Here is a 15650-nt window from a genome sequence, read left to right on the forward strand (position 1 = left end):
TGGGGAGACAGCTCCCTAGTGAGGGGGAAGGAGCACAGTCAAAGAGAAACAAGTCCTGGTGCTGCTGCCAAGGAAAATTTGGACTCCCGCGGACTCCAGAAGCAGCTGGAGACAGTCACATGAAATGATTATGTTTTGGCCAGGAGTCCAAGCCTGGCTCTTCTTGTAGAGGTCTGAGCCGTGGCCGAGGTTGGACCCCAGCCCTTCTAAGATGGCTCTCACATCCCGTAATGGCACATCCCACACATCCGCTCTGCCGAGTAGGAGAATCCCCCTCCCAGACCTTATAAGTAGTTCCGTGCTCATGCACACTGCATGATTTCCGCCCTGTCGCCAATAGAGTTAAAGGTCACGTATGCTCTCCCCTTTGATTGGTCTAGGAAACATATATATATAGCGGTAGTTAGTAGTAGGGAAAAAGGAGGAGAAGCCAGCAGGAGGAGAAGCCAGCGAGCCAGCTTGCAGAGAGAGGAGAGGAATAAGCTAGAGAGAAACTGAAAGAGCTCTAACTCATACTTGCCTACGTGCAAGCTGCAATCTTTCTGTAACACCACCTGTGAGAAGAAATTAAAGCTGATTGAAACCGAACCAGGTCTCCTGTGATGGTGTTGACTCGACCCACGAAGCAGGAGCGATAGCTGGTGCCGAAACCCGGGAACCTCTCCGAGCCTCGCGAACCTCTCCGAGCTCCGCGTGTAAGTCAGCTTTCTTCGTGAGACACAACCACCAGGCAGAGCTGGTGACTGGACGATGTAGAGCTTCTTGCTGTGCAACGGTTCCAGAGAAGCTGCTGGAGAGGAGGGTGAGTGGACCAACGAGCAAAGTAAAAGTAGGACCAACGAGCAAAAGGAAAGTAGGGTTAGAAAAGGTGAGAGTGAGCAGCTATGGTGGGTGTTCCTGTCTTGTCTGATTGTCAGTGTTCTTTGGTGTACTGTTTCGTATTGTCATGTATGGAATGAAAGAACGCTGGTTAAAGCTTGCGGGATAGTGACGGATGCAATAATTTGTGGGATAGTGATAAGAATACCCCTTACCCACTTAAAATTTACCAATCTCCCTGTAAAAAATGGGCTCTGAAGTGTCTAGACTCAGAGCAGAGGAGCCTTTAAGGGCGCTCCTGAGAGCAGATGGAACCCCATTGAAAACGAAAACAGCAAGAGCCTTCCTACACACAGTAGACATGCTCAGTGGTTCCTAGATGAAGGAAAAATCATTGCCCCTTTGTGGGAAAGGCTAAGTGATGATCTGTGCAAAGCAGATCAGATGGAACTGCTCCCAGCTGGGATGCTTCCCATATGGGGCCTGGTTAAGAGCTGCCTAAAAGAACAAACCTAGTTGTAGAGAAAGGAGTTAATCCAAAGGGATTACTCCCCAACCACATTTGGCAAATGGATGTCACTCATATCCCAGAATTTGGAAAGATGAAATATGTCCATGTGTCTAGACACCTGTTCAGGCATCATTTTTGCCTTTTGCCATATAGGAGAAAAATCTAGAGCTCATCTCACTGCCTCTAGGCATTCTCAGCCTGGGGAAAACCCAAATAATTAAAAACTGACAATGGGCCAGCATGCATCCAAGCCATTTCTCAACTTCTTAAAAACACTGAATATCACCCACACCACAGGAATCGCCTACAACCCTCAAGGACAGGGTATGGTGGAACGCAAACACTTCACCCTCAAGAATGCATTATATAAACAGGGAATAGGGGAAGACTTCAGACAAATGGCCGCAATGCCGCCGAACACCATACACACAGAATCAGCTAAAAGATTTACCAAAAATCCTACAGAAAGATGTATTAAAAGGGAAATGGAAAGGCCTGGATCCAGTACTAATCTGGACCTGAGGCTCTGTTTTTTCCACAGGACCAGAAAAACCCCATCTGGGTACCTGAATGTCTGACATGCAAGCTCAAGAGCCATGAAGTCAGAACAGAGCCATGCTGATCCTGATCCTGGTGGGAATCACATCACAAACCATGGTGGAAATGAGGGAATTATGGGGAATGGTGAAAGCATGGCCAGTACCACTCCCTCTCATTACCAAAGAGAGCGTCTGACGGAAAATTCCACTGCAACCAGAGTAAATGCTTCCTGACAGAATGCTGGGATGCGGACAAGTACCCAATAATGCTGGTAATGTGTGTTCCAACATACATCCCTATGCCAGTGAGGGAGCAAGAAGCAAACATCCTGTTACTAAGGTATCGGAGAGACTTGAGTTTCAGCAAGCCATCACTATTGCAGTAGCAGCTTCAGTAGCTGCTGCAGCCGCAGCCATTGCAGCCCTATCTCCATCCCTACAGCTGAGATATTGAATAGTCAAAGGACACTGCAACAGCCCTGATGTAGAACACACTTGAAGAATGGCATTGTCCTAGTGAACCAAGGAGTGGACTTGTTGCAAGAACAAACAGACTTACTAGCACTAACCTGGCACCTCAGGTGCATCCATTCCTATACTGGACTTTGTGTTTCTAGCATCCCCTTTAATAACCTTTCCCGAGCAGCCAACCTGTCTAGACACTTAGGACAACTATTAGCTACAAATTGGTTTAGTGAGCTTGAAAAACTTACCGCACAGCTAAGGCTAGAAATGTTAGCTCCAATGTAGTACAGACTAACTATAGCAGAGTTAGCTAATATAGCATTTAATTTAGTAAAGGCCTCGTCGGGAACAGCAACCCTAAGAATACTGATGGTTTTGGGGCTCCTCCTGCTTGGCAGAACGATATGCTCAATGCAGCTCAGGCAGCAGTGTGACAGAGTGTTGCTTCAGGCTATGGCCACCATAGAAGAGGGTGCCTCCCCCAGAAAATGGTTGGAGATGCTGGACTTGTAGCCAGTGATGGGTAAGATCAAACGCCATGCATATCGACCTAAGGCAGGGAGCAGACCATTAGATGTCTGTTACCCAATGACGGGTAAGAATGCAAAAGGACCTCTGATGACCTAAGACAGGCAGAGTCCCTTTAAACCCCACCTCTTCATTTTTGTTAAAGAGAAAAGGGGGAGATGTAGAGGTCCGAGCCACGGCTGAGGTCAGACCCTAGCCCTTCTAAGATGGCGCTCACATCCGGTAATGGCACATCCCACGCATCTGCTCTGCCAAGTAGGAGAATCCCCCTCCCAGACCTTATAAGTAGTTCCATGCTCGTGCACACTGCATGATTTCTGCCCTGTTGCCAATAGAGTTAAAGGTCACGTATGCTCTCCCCTTTGGTCTAGGAAACAGTGGTAGTTAGTAGTAGGGAAAAGGAGAAGCCAGCAGAACCAGAAGCCAGCGAGCCAGCCTGCAGAGATGAGAGGAATAAGCTAGAGAAACTAAAAGAGCTCTTAACTCATACTTGCCTGCGTGCAAGCTGCAATATTTCTGTAACACCACCTGTGAGAAGAAATTAAAGCTGATTGAAACTGAACCAGGTCTCCTGTGATCACGTTGACTCGACCCACAAGAAGTGGGAGCGATACTTCTGTGACTGCTGAGTATCTCAGTTTAGTTTACTTTTGTATTGTCTTTACATTTCAGTTTTCTTACTGGTAAAATGAGCCAAATACTACTAATAAAATAGAAATGACAACATGACTAAATTCAATTAACTAATATTTAGGAGTGACTTAGTGTAACCAGTTCATGGAATTGATTATTCTGTTAGCTTTTTTACTTTTAAATTTATTTTGTAATTAAGAATCTTGCCAGGAGAATGTGATTTTTAAGAGAACCACCATGGCCATACCTCAGAGCAGAAATCACAGAAGTTGGGTATCAGAATGTGAGAAAACAGGCTGATTACCCTTGAGAACACCTCTTCATCCTATAGATTATTTAGAAGATTTTAATTTGCAAGTGCTCAGAGATACCCTTGTCTTTCTGTTACTGATTTCCAGTTTGAGTTCATTCAGGTTGGGGGATACACTGTGTATGATTTTAATTTTTTAAAAACTTGACATTTGTTTTGTGGTTCAGGGTTCTATTTACCTTGGCATAAGCTCTGTGTGTGCTAGGACAAAGTTCTGCCTTTGCTGGAAGTTTTAAGTGTCTATAATGTCTATACCGTGGTTCTGAAGCTATCAAATATATTCTGGTGAATAGTGTTGTGAATCCTTTATATACTTGAGGATTTACTAATTGTTCTATGAATAGTTAAGAGGTTTATTGACATATACAACTCTATGTATTTGTATATTTCTATCAGTTTTTGCTTCACAGATTTTGAAGCTCTATTGTTGATACACATTTAAGATGGCAATGACTTGTGGATTAAGCCTCTTATTAATGTCTCTCTCTGATCATTTTTTCTGACTTCTAGCTTATCTGCCATTGGTACAGCTGTTGCTCTCATTTGGATAAATGGTTGCATGATATTCTTTCCATCCTTTTACTTTAGACATACATATTATATTTGAAATGAGTTTCTTGTAGACACATAAAGTTGGTTTGATTGTTTAATCAATTCTGCCAATCCTTTTCTTTTTATCAGTATGCTTAGGGCATTTGCATTTTATGTAGTTATTGATATGATAGGACTTAAGTCTTCCACTATATTTGCTTTCTATGTATTCTTGTTTACTATTACTACTATAATAAATTGCACAAAATTTGGCAGCTTAAAACATATATTTATATCATAGTTCTGCAGTTATGAATTCCAGGGGTTCTCAGCTGGTTTCCTTGCTCTCATTGTCACAAGGACAAAATCTAGGTGTTGGTTGCCCTGGGCACTTAAGAGAGAATCCAGTTCCAAGCTTACTCATGTTATTAGCTACATTCATTTCCTTGCACTGTAGGGCTGTGGTTCCTGCTGTCTAGCTGCCAAGGGAGTCTCTGAGCTCTGTAAGGTGTTATATTCCTTGTCACATTGCCTCTCCACGTTGAAATCAGCAAGGGCACATCCTGTGAGTTTCTCACGCTTCTAATTTCTCTATGGTTTCTGCTGCATCTCTTCAACTTCAGTTTAAGAAAGCTTTGCTTTTAAAGGCTCACGGGATTACATTAGCCTCACGAGGGTAATCCAGGATAATTTGTCTGTTTTTAACATCTATACCTAAATTAAATCTGCAAAGTACCTGGTGCCATACAATAGTACGTATTCACAGGTTCCAGGGAATAGGGCAAGAATGTCTTTGGGAAGCCATTCTGTCTGCTACAAGGATGTTAGAAATTTGTCTGTAAGGGAGATGCTTGACATTTAAAATGTCATTTACAATGGAAGGCTCATGGGCTCAACAGCTTGAAAAGAGGCTGGATGCCTGGCTCATAACCAGGCTCTGAACAATTTTACAACTTGAAAACAAATGTGGTGTTTGGCAGAGTATGATGTGAAACAGAATCAGCCATGGCCCATCAATGGTGTAGAGTAAAATACTGGAAGCTACAATTCTTAGCCTCTCGAGTTTCAGAAACAGAAATATGCAGCTGCTGTCTCTCTTTTTCACTAAATACAACCATCTCATGAATGTGCAACCTCTTTGAATAAGCATGAACAGAAAACTAAAGGCCCTTTCTTATTCAAAATCCAGGCATTAAGTTTAAATAGTTTGCTACAGTCTGTGTGTATGTGTGTGTATCTATACATGACTGTGTTTCTTAGTTTGTACTGAAGAGTATATTCACTTTCCAGAAGTTTTTCTTTGACTTACCCAAGATTTCTCTGTTTATTCTATATTGTTGAGAGAAAAAAACCAACGCTTCTGTCAGTCTTTTCCACGGCCTTCTTTGTATTGAAGAGCCAGCGTACAATGGACACGTTTCATCCTGTTTTTGCTTTTGTTCATGGAATCTCACTATTTTTGATTCCCACCTGTACTCAACAACAGGAATTTTATAAATTTTATATTGTTTTTTTCCCTTCTGTACCCATAGGTGCTAGAGGTGATTAAGTATAGTTTCAGTGAATGAGGAAAGAAAGAATATTAACTTTATGGCTAGATGTTCTTGGCTTGCACTCTTTCCACTGAATCAGGGACTTTTGTCTTCTATACTGAGCTTGACTATTTGATTGAAATAGATAACTGACTTTTTTAGTTATCTATTCACTCTACTAATGGCAGTTCGTTTCACATTTACAATGTCTAAGCCTCAGAAAAGTTGCATCCTATTATTTCATAGTAAAGTTTTGTGCTCTGTTATTCATTCATTTACTAAGCAATAATTTTAAGAAATGTCCATTATGTTTCAGAAATGGTTCTAAGATCTGAGAATATAGCAGAGAATAAAGGCACACGTTCCTACTCCCACAGAGCTTACAACTTGGCAGTGCAGAGCACCTCCAGAGAAGCTAGACACCTCTGCCTGAGCAACTCTGAGGGATGTTCTTGGCATCCGCTGAAGCATGAGTGTTGCCTGCTGGAGGCAGGTGAGGGCGCAGCCTTGGTAATCGCTGACCACGAATGAAATAAAACAGTCACACTCAGTTGATTCATTTATTCTACAAATATCATTGATTGTTTACTATGTACCAGCCTCTGTTCCAGTTACTTGGAATATCTTGGTGAATATAATAAGCAAAGACACCTTTTGCATAAATTTTACATTTGAATTAGATGATAAAGAAATTTAAAAAAATAATATAAAGCTTAAAAGTAAATTATGTTTTATATTAGAAGGTGCTTTAGTAAAAAACACAAAGCAGGGGGAGAGGAATTGGGATGCTGGGGGAGCACATTTTACAGTCATAAGAAAGGTGGTTGTGATATAGCTTAAAGTTAAAGCTCACTCATAAAAATAGATGGATTTAATTAACTTCTTTCTGATAAGGATACTTGGTAAGAACCTCATAACTTCAAATGTTTCTAGCTATCATTTTTCAGACATACTTGGTGAGAATCTTCAATTGCCAAGAACTTTTCTAGGAACTCTGGTAGCTGCCAAGGATGAAGCACAGCTCTTCAACTTAGGGGAACTATTTAGAAGAACACGGAGGTAAGACTCAAGCATATGCAATAAATCAATATATAAGGAGTGTGTTAAAATAAATCAGGAAATAGAGGATTTGTGACAAAATGATATGTTAGACTGGAACATTGCATAAAATTTCATGGATGAGATTGCCATGGGGATATATCTAAAAGGATGGGTAAGATTTTCTAGGTGCATGTTGAGTTCTTTGTTTAATCTGAGTTGTCATCGCCCAGATCCCTAGATTAGTATACAGTCTTTTTGCAAGATTGCCCCAGCCCTCCCTACCAGCCTTTTACCTGCCATGTCCTTGTTGGGCAACCTTTTACTTCAACGATATCAAATTGCTATTATTCCTTAAATATTTTATCAACTCTCTCCTTTCTATACCTCTGCCATGGTTATTCTCTCTGACCCTCCCCCTTTTCCTCCTAGAGCACTTCCATTGTCAATGGAGAAAATCTCCCTCTCTCCATACCCTACAAAACTAGTTGCATTTCAAAGTCACTTCCTTGTCTCTCTCTCCCAACAGAATTAAGTTGCTGTTTCTCTCTTCTGATAGGAGTTTTGCTCTGTACTACATTCTTGCCTTAATTATTTCTGGTGGATTTCTGTTTATATCCTGTCCTGCCTCTTCACCTACCAGATACCAACTATTCATTTAAATTAAAGACTCTGCCTTACTCATCCCTATATTTCTATTGCTTATGATGATGTCTGAGTATATTAGACTGAATAGATTTGTGTTGAATTAGAAACATTAGAGTAAAAGAAGAGATGCAAATTTAGCTGTCATTAAAAAACCCATCTAGGACTTACCTTCAGATGTTTTCTGAACATGAGACTGGTCTGAGTATTTTGTGAAAAACAAATAATGCCCAAGATATAACCTCTTCTAGGCTCTTGCTAACAATGAATTTCATTTATGGTTCCCTTTGCTTCTATTTCCTAAAGATTAAATACAATATATATTTTACTGTTATTGTGACAAGGTTGTCAAGGGTGATGACAAGTGCCCTTACTTAAATAACTTTACAACAAACGGAAATAGATTCCCTTGAAGGCCTGGAAGACTGGCCTGGAAATGTAGATTGCTATTCAGCCAGGTAGGTAGTTGGGATCCATCTGTTCACTGACCCAAAAAAAGCTATTAAGAATGGAACAGGAACACAAACACCCATTTCCTACAATAAACTCTGCTTATATAGTAGGAGAAAGTCTGTGCTAAATTTGTTTCTGCTTAGAAATGAAGAGTGAAGATCCACAGACTAATAGAAATTGTGGGACCTAATGCAGACAGTGGGCAGTAAGAAAAGGAGCTTCTGAGTTGCAATAAACTACAGAAGGTTGTCATGCATCTTTTTATATCATTTGCAACATCAATTTTTGATGTTCAGTGTTTACTGTTCTGTTTTATTTTTAGACCTGATCTTAAGAACTCAGAGACATGGAACAATGATCATATGTTACATTGTAAGGGAGAGTAAAGCTATTATATGGAACCCCAACTCCCAGACATGCCTGTATATTAATCCATAATTTATACCTTGCCTGTTTCCTAATAGGATTTGTAGCAGCTTTTAATAAAATGCACAATAAACAACATAACACAAATGTTATGATGTAGGAGAGGGTTTTGCCTATTGTTCACTGGCCTAGTTCATCCTGACATGGTCTTCTTTAGGGGCTTTGAGGCAGCTGGTGAAAGGTTACAGGCTAATCTTTCAAAGGAGTTCTATAGATTGGAGGAAATGGAGGGAATGCAAGATAGAGTTTATGCACAAGATTTATACCCTGTCCTTGCCCTCACTGAATTTGCCTATAAAGTCAAAGAAACTAACTGGTAAGGTCAATTTTTAATCAATGAAATGCTTCCTTTCTTTGTTCCTGAAAATGATGTGTATGTGTGTATGTGTATGTTCTGTGATTTAATTGTAGTTAATGAAAATGCAAGCCAAATTTGAACACAATTTAAAGGCCATCATAGCTCTGGGGAGAAGGGGGTCCGCCTCCCGGAGCAAAGTTCCCTATGAATCTGGTGAAACCAAAGTATGGCAAAGGTAAGGACAGGATGGGAGAAACTTTTTATTGTTCACAGATTGCTTGAATTCACTGGCCAAACATGGCTCCATCGATTCCACACGGCAGTGGCACACACTCTTCCCAAGTCCTTTTTCTCCAGTCCTCACTAGCAAAGCCCACTCTGCTCCATTTTCCTGCAGCCATGTGCGAGCTCTCTACTTCCTCTCAGGCCCCTTCTGGAGGAACTCCATTGGCGGGTCCTTGGTGACTGGAATATACCAGACCAATTATGCACCAGGAACAGAGGGGAGGAGAGAACGGCTGTTTTCTCTTCACCCCTTGCCAGATCCATCTGAGGCTGCAGCGGTAAACATCCACTGACAGGCAAATGGACTAAGGTCAGGTGGGAGATTCTGGAAATTCTGACATTTACCCCACAGCCATACAATGCAGTGTAAAGAGAAGACACATTTCTCCAATTGTGCTACAGGGAATGATGGCGCTGGCCCTTCCCTGCAGGAGGGAAAGTCCTGTGAGTGTGAGTTCAGCAGACACTGTGTATGTCAGCTGAGCAGAAGCTCTGCTATGTCATTGGTGTTCCTTGGCTTCACCTGTTTGGTCATATATGCTAGTGTGAGCTTTATTTCATGCACTGCATTCCTTTACTCTTAGGATATGTATGCTTTCTTCTGCCTCTTCCTCCTTCCAGCTTTTAATCTCAGTAATCTGAAAGAAAAATTTTTAGACAACTGTCCATAATTTTATATCCCATATGTTACATTTGTTTTTATTTTTAGGTAAAGATCTGTGGCTATTACACATCCTTACACCTCCCTTCATCAGGGCCCTGCGCCTTCCGTCTTGCCAGAACCCTGAGTCCCATGTCTTCCCTCCTCAGAGGCGTTCAGCCCTCCTTATAGCTCCCTACTAGAATTGTCTTTTTTTATCTTCCATATATTATCTCCAAGTGAAATGTCTTATTTATCTCAGCCAATTATTTAAACATCCACAAAGTTTTAAGTAACATAGACAAATATTTCTTTGGAATAGAACTTACCCAAAATTAATACTTGAGGCCTTTCCAGTAAGAAGATGCTTTTTAGGAAAAAAAAAGCACAGTCATAAGGAGCAAACCCAGTTTCAAGTCATTTTGTTAGTAGTCTAAGAAAAAGTATATTTCCCATAGACTTGAAGACTGTGATATAATGAGTCATAAGAAATACATTTTTGGTCATTCAGATATCAAATATGTATTTCTCAGGTATATTTGGTCTTCATCCACAGCTACTGAAAACACTACAGAGGCTTAAAGGTGAAATGGGTATCTTGTCATGTTAATGAGAGACTTTTGGTCCCACCCAAGGGCAGGGGCTGGAAGTTAAATCAGCCAATGGCCAATGATTTAGTCAATCATGACTATGCAGTGAAACCCCCACAAAAAACCCTGAGAAGAGTTTATCGTTCTTTTGGATCCTGCTTCTCAGTTGGAGAGAGCTATTACACTTGGGGAACCAAAAAGCTTTCACATGCCACTGCACCAGGCCCCAGGCTCCATGAGAATAGAAGCTCCTTTCTTTGGGGCCTTGTCCTATGTGCCTTTTCATCTGCCTGTTAACTTGTATCCTTTGCAGTATCCTTTATTAAACTGATAAATATTAAGTGTTTAACTGAGTTCTGTGAGCTGCCCTAGCAAATTAATCAAAACCTAAGGGAAGGTTGTTGGGAACCTCTGATCTGTGGTCGGTTGGTTGGTCAGAAGCACAGGAAACTGCCTGGGGCTTGACAGTGGTGTCTAGAGTGGGGGGGTAGAGGGCAGTCTTGTAAGATGGAGCCCTTAACCTAGGGGATCTGGTGCTGTCTCCAGGCAGATAGCACCAGAATTGAGTTGAGTTGTCGGATACCCTGCTGGTGTTTGAAAATTGCTTGGTGTTGTGTGTGTGGGAGGACCCCTCTCCCCCACGCACATTGGAATTGGGTCTGGGAACCCAAAAGGAGTTAAAGAACACATTACAAAGACATAATGGATTTGCTCTTTATATCATGCAGAACATTTATTCATGGCAGGAAGCATAATCATGGCTTTAGGAACCAAAGTGCTTAGTAAAATTCTCAGCTTCATTACTTACTCATGAGAACTTGGACAAATTGTGTAACTTTTCTCAAATTTATTGTTCTTCAATGTTAAAAGTAGGTAAGAACCAATCTCTCAGACTTTTTAAGACTTTAATAAATATAATTTCATATATCCAAAAACCTAAAAGTGATTGATAAAGGGATAAGATTGGCTTTTAGGCACCTTGTCTCTTTTTGACAACCCTCAATTTTTGGTGTTTCTCTTCTCAACAGAATTCATAGATCCCTTTAGGTCCATATTTCTAGTGTTAACATTCATCCTTGCCTACAACTAAGTTTCACTTTGCAGGTTCTCTGTGATGGCAGTGAGAAGGGAAAGAGCCCTGAAGGCTGTATCTCTAGGCAACCTGGTATTTGCCAGGTGGAAAAATCATTTCATTATACAAATTATTTTAGAAGGATTTAATACAGGGACATAAATAAATGAATTAAAATTAGGATAGATCATTAATTTGCTCACAAGTCTGTGGTGATTACATCCAATATCCATAGTCCCTGGAGTACATCTACGAGAAGAACCAAGACTCTGCCCCCATAGAGCTTACGTTAGGGCTCCAATCAGGTTTAGAAACTAGGAACTGGATAGTACAGGTCTAGAGGATGTCTATCAAAGCCTAAATGGCTATAAAATTTAATACTAATTAAAATCTGAAACGCACAGTGATCAGAGAAGGCTTGAAGCAATAAGCCTCAAGGCACAGGCTCTGGAAATCACACTTACCATGTATTCACAGGGTTATGCATGTTTGAAAATCTGCAAAGGAAAATACTTAAACAAGTTCAGTTGATATCACTTCTTCCTCCCGCTCCAAATTCTCCTAAATCACACTCCTCTCATGGCAAGTGGCCTTCAAACAGCAATGGGCAACTTTGGAATCCAGCTGAGGGACAAGTGCATGAGAGATACATTTAGTTTCCCTGTAACGAGACATAATTCTGGGCCTTCAATCATATCTGTGTATAGATGCATTTTTGTTGGTCATCTTGCTGTAGAAATGGCTTCCAGGCCTCTCCCACCCTTCACCTTGCGCTCACTGGCTGACCCACATGAAGGTGTGGGGCCAAAGTCCCGCTGCAGAGTGAGCATGCTCTACAGTGCTTAACCCTGGAAGTAAGTGACTAATAGCAGTAGAGATGAGGTTTGAAACACAGATGACCGGAACTTCCTTTTCGGAAAATGTTTAGCTTACATAGGAAAACAGCTTCAGAGAAATATTTCCAAATTTGAAAATTATCCTAGAAGTTTACTTGATATTACCAAATTCAAATTGTGAAGCTTAAGAGATACTTTACACAATTGATAATAAAATCGTTTTTCAACCATTCACATGAGAGGAAAGATAGCCACTTTTCAAGAGGGGAGGAGTTGGAAGCAGATAGGAAGGGGTTAAAGAGTGAAAGGTTGTGAGCAAGTGAAAACAGCAAATTATAAAGTTACTTATACACTGTGCATCAGTGGGGCAGTGATTTGCAGTGAAAGGTTTCCATGGCCACTGCTGTGGAACTGGCATTAGCATTGTATATTGCTGCATTTTAAGTTAAAATTACTGCCTTGGTTCATACTCCTACTATTATTATTAAAAGGCTCTGCTACCTCACAATTTAGAGCTATTAGTCCCAAGAATTAGGCTTAGATGTTTCAGTAGAACAATTTTTAGCTTCTTCTATTCTTTTCCTTAAATTTCCCACCATTTCTGCCTCTTACATGGTTTCTTAGAGTCTCAGAGAGAAAACCTCAACACTGAGGATAGTCTTTTTCAAAAGGGTTTATGGTGTTTACCTGCATATAAAGTCACCTTGTCATGTGGTAATCCCTGGGAACTCCTACATGGTAGAAGAAATTGTATTACCTACCTATCACCTCTAGACACATATAATTTCTGTAAGTAAAATTATGTTTCCGTCTATGAATTACAGCATTATCACAAAAATGGCTGTTTGGATTTCTAAGCAAATTGTTACAATATGTTTTCGATGGCATGACTTCAAATATAAGCCATATGGATATATATTATTTTCAGATTACTATAACTCCTATGGAGTACTTTAAAATATAGGCACATGTGTGTCTATGTGTTCAGAGAATAGTGTGGCACATCATTTCAAAAAGGTCAATGAATTGAGTTGAGAAATAGACACATTCAACTCTTTTTTCCAAATAGAAGGACTGCAAGTATCTATTAATTTTCTAGTTCATTGCTTTTATTTTTTTTCTGTGGATATAATAAGACTGTACAGCTGATAAAATTTCACAATGATCACTAAATCCCTTAGACCCTTACTGGAAAATTATTTTTAAGAATATATATTTAAAAAATATGAAAATTGGCATAGAGATATGTACTATCAAAGTGCACACAAAGATGAAAGACAGAGTAAATTTTGGTTACTCAAAGTTAAGAGGCTGTCATTGTGTTCGGAGATAAAACTAAGACAAACAAATGGACTGTGGAACTGTTGACTGGAAACAGTGTTTTCCAGCTCAAGCAGATGAAATACAGTCCAGAAAGAGCAATGTCTGGTTCATAATAGGGAGAGAATTTTCAGTAGCAGTTTGCAAGGCCAGGAAATAAGGATGGTTTCAAATACGATTTAACCTGATTATGCTAGAAGTCAGTTAATTAGGTTTATTATAGGAAACTTGCCAATAATTTAAAACTGATCTGAAACCAAAGTTATAAACTGGACCAATTGTAGCTCATTTTGAATCAATTAAAAGCTTTGTTGTCTATTAAAATCCAGATACTAAAAAATGGCATTCAAGCCTACATCAGTATGTATTGATAGCATGCTAAAGAAGGGGAAGTAATTTACATATATTATAATCTATAATATTACAGTATGTATTACATATATCTTTTTGAAGTATCACTAATTTCCCCAATAACTAATTCCCTCAAAGTAGGAATTTACTTTTAAATTTCTTTCACCATTTTTCCCTGCCCTTCCTCCTTTTTCTCTCTGTCTCTCTGTTTACATAAAATTACCACAGAAAGATGAAAAACATCAGCCTCCTCTCCCACTATCTAGTTGGAGAACTGGGCCATGTGTCTTCTCTACTGCACTAACTCCATCAGAAATTCTCTGGCACGAGGGACACAGTAGGAAAACCTACTCCCCACACACAGGTGTATTCCCTTTATAATCACGTCGTTCCATTCACTAGGAAACAATGTGAAAAGTATAACAATATATGTCTTTTTACTCTGCTGGAAAGTAAAAAAAAAAAGAATCAATCTTTCAAATGTCTCACTTATTTCTTCCTGTTTTTCTATAATCCACATATTCAGGAAAACATTTTCTGGTTTTACGCTGGAAATTTCAGCAACTTGAATTCAAAATCGATTCTATGTGAATCCCTGTATCTCAAAGGTCTTCACTGGTGCCTTGTCTGCTAGATTAAATACAAGTCACTCATGAAAGAAGCCAGATGTAAAAACTATGCACAGATTTAGAAATCTAATAATTCAGAATGAATACAATAAGGACAGAGAGGAACTAACTGATTAAGGAAGAAGATTCTATTCTTTATTCACCAGACGTCATTTACCTGGATGCCCCCAATTCCTCTGCCACAGCAAGATTTGCCTCACCGACTTTTTAATTTTAATACAATTATCTTCAGGGCTTTTCTCCTTTTATGCTGGGGAACTGAACAATGTTTCTAATATATCTGGAATACTTGGAGGAATGTGTATTTTTCTCTAATTTCTCACTTAGGATGTAGTCTTGATACTTGCTTTGTGTTTGACTTCGTAAACATCTGTCACTTTTTCAGTCCAAGTTTGTAAGCTAGGCAGAAGTTGATACCAAAAGTTTGAGTCAATGGAAAAGATCTATTATAATATATCATTGCCACAAAAACTAAAACTTAGTTTTAGTGATCATTGTTTATTAAGAGTCCCTCAGTCTTTTCTCCCTTTAAGGAGACAACCTACAGTCCCGTATGACTTCATTATTTTCTTTCCTTGACTGTTAACCCTTTTCTAACTCAAATCCATACATATTTCTATCAAAGCATGTTAATCTCTCTGTGCTGCTCAAGTTTATCTCAAGGTCACTGCTTTGAAACATCATCTAAGAAAACTTTCATTAGCTACCTGCTTCTGACTTAGTTGGAAAGATACACAGCATTTTCATGAATACTGCTTAGTTATAAAAATAGATACTTGCCATTTTACATAGATTCTTAATATATGTCCTGGCATTCCTTTATCAGTCTGTGACTGCACAGAAGGCAGCCCACATAATAACATCTGAGAACTTTCCTTGACTAAGAGCCATAGTTATCACAAAGGAGAAAAAAAAGGTGAAAAACTTGGAAGAAGGTAGTAGAAAATTAGAAGAGCTATCTTTACTTATCTCTATTAAAGGCAAATTAATTACAGCACCAATTAAATGGATTGTAGTGATGGCAGGTGCTAGGCGATTAAACCATAAAGTCAAATCATTTGGAAGTAGTGTATGGCATGCGAGAAGCATGAAGCAAAGCCTCCAAAATGTCTGCTTTACTGTAACTTGAGTTAATAAGCTTCCTTATAAGGTGAATAAATTAAGGACACATCTTGGATTCATCTAGATCATTCATATTC

At 39.6% G+C, this 15650-nt stretch overlaps 1 long non-coding RNA gene across 1 annotated transcript; it reads left to right on the forward strand.

Moving 5' to 3' along the window:
• The first annotated feature begins 426 nt into the window (after positions 1-426).
• Positions 427-3424, forward strand: LOC140844255 (uncharacterized). The gene is made up of 2 exons (XR_012122405.1): positions 427-802; positions 1872-3424. It is a non-coding gene; the product is annotated as an uncharacterized lncRNA (long non-coding RNA).
• The last annotated feature ends 12226 nt before the right edge of the window (positions 3425-15650 follow it).

The sequence above is a fragment of the Manis javanica genome, chromosome 11 (assembly GCF_040802235.1).
Source record: "Manis javanica isolate MJ-LG chromosome 11, MJ_LKY, whole genome shotgun sequence".
Taxonomy (NCBI): domain Eukaryota; kingdom Metazoa; phylum Chordata; class Mammalia; order Pholidota; family Manidae; genus Manis; species Manis javanica.